This window comes from Xenia sp. Carnegie-2017, unplaced genomic scaffold, assembly GCF_021976095.1.
Source record: "Xenia sp. Carnegie-2017 unplaced genomic scaffold, XeniaSp_v1 HiC_scaffold_23, whole genome shotgun sequence".
In the NCBI taxonomy this organism is placed as follows: domain Eukaryota; kingdom Metazoa; phylum Cnidaria; class Anthozoa; order Malacalcyonacea; family Xeniidae; genus Xenia; species Xenia sp. Carnegie-2017.
Window position 1 is genome coordinate 4,156,135 of NW_025813486.1, and position 1,975 is coordinate 4,158,109.

Genomic DNA, 1,975 nt, shown 5'->3' on the forward strand with positions numbered 1-1,975 from the left:
TGTCGTAGTTTCCAGTTTATCAAACACCATACCAAGATTGTTTAAAGACGTGCGACATCAACATGATTTGGACCTAACGATTGTTTTGAAGTTCCAGAGCTTTTTCGCAAAATTCTATAGCTTTGTCGTAGTTTCCAGTTTCATCAAACACCATTCCAAGATTGTTTAAAGACGCAGCGACATCAACATGATTTGGACCTAATGATTGTTTTTGAATTTTCAGAGCTTTTTCGTAAAATTCTATAGCTTTGTCGTAGTTTCCAGTCTTTTTAAACACCCCACCAAGATTGCCTAAAGACGCAGCGACATCAACATGATTTGGACCTAACGATTGTTTTTGAATTTCCAGAGCTTTTTCGTAACACTCTTTAGATTTGTCATAGTTTCCAGTCATAAAAAACACGGTACCAAGATTGTTTAAAGACGCAGCGACATCAACATGATTTGGACCTAACAAATGTTTTTGAATTTTCAGAGCTTTTTCGTGAACCTCTATAGCTTTGTCGTAGTTTCCAGTTTTATCAAACACCATTCCAAGATTGTTTAAAGACACAGCGATATCAACATAATTTGGATCTAACGATTGTTTTTGAATTTCCAGAGCTTTTTCATGATGATTTTTAGCTTCGCTATATTTCCCGGTGTCTCGGTATAAAAGACCGAGGATATTAAAATACCAAGCTTTGTTATAACTAGATTCTTCTGATTTAAATTTATCCAATAGTTCAAGAGAAAGGTAGTATTTTCCAAAATGTCTTAATCTGTCAACAAAATATTGGAAAACTTGTAAAGTGTTCATGTTGATTTTCGTCTTGTTGGTCTTTAATAATTGAACAATTTTTTCAAGATGTGGCATTAATTTGATTTCGTCGTCTCTCTCTTTAAACATGTAAAGTGCTTTAGATATTTGATCAACGTTAGTTTCCATTTCATGTTCTTCATTTGAATGTTCAGATTGATAAACAATAATTGCTTTGTGAACAATGTGATGTAGACTAATGTCATTATTTTCTGAATGCAAGAACAATGAGCATTCGTCTAAACAAAGACATATATCTTCCTCAGCTTGTTTGGGATCATTTTTTTGAACATAATAAACCATAATTTCTCGTGGCAAAGGATCAAATGATATCATAGAAAAAAAGCTAATAACCAGTGCCAATATCGAGGATTCTTCTGCACTTTGTTTGACAGCTAAAAGTGAAGCTTGTAACATACTTCTAGGATATACCGAGTTAAATTTAACAAAAGTGACGTCCATGTTTTCTTGTTCTTCTGAAGATATTTTCTTTAAATATTGTCTCCAAGTAAATGAGCAGTTTGCTTTGTTTACACGACTGAAATAATAACCAGCAGCAGTCAAAGCCAGCGGTTGACGATCCAGTGCGAGCGATACTTCATTTAACAATTGATCATCAGCATTTTCATGTTTGTTGTAAGAATTCAACAATTGACAACATTCTCTGTCATTCAGTCCTTTACTGATAGAAATAAGTTTACTGGACAATCCATCGTAAGGTACGGCATCTGTATTCTGAACAGTTATTATTAGTTGTCCATTTTTCCACATATGATCACCTACTTGTGGTAGTAACGAAGAAATTTCGCTCAGTTGCACAACGTTGTCAACAATAATCAACCAATTTTGCCAGAATTTCAATCGAGCAGATACTAACGATCGAAGGTTCTTGACCTTCTCTTTGGCGGAAAAATTTTCATCTTTAAATTTTTCAACCATAAACTTGTTACAATTTAAACGGTATCCAAGGTCACAGTAAGATTTTAAAAGAGATTCAACATTTTTTCCTTCGAGGGTCATTACAAACGAAGTTCTATTTTCCCAATCACACGTGATTTTTTCACAAACCTGTCTCGCCAGTTGAGATTTACCACTGCCAGGATTACCAGTGATGTAGAAATATGTTAGCTCGTTATTGCTATCATTCCTTAATTTTTCAAGATCGTTTATGATTTT

General features: G+C 34.0%; 1 long non-coding RNA gene across 1 annotated transcript; it reads right to left on the reverse strand.

The window, feature by feature from the left end:
* Positions 1-247: 247 nt before the first annotated feature.
* LOC124448211 lies at positions 248-763 on the reverse strand. The gene is made up of 2 exons (XR_006948978.1): positions 491-763; positions 248-364 (listed from the first exon to the last, which is right to left on the reverse strand). It is a non-coding gene; the product is annotated as an uncharacterized LOC124448211 (long non-coding RNA).
* Positions 764-1,975: the final 1,212 nt, after the last annotated feature.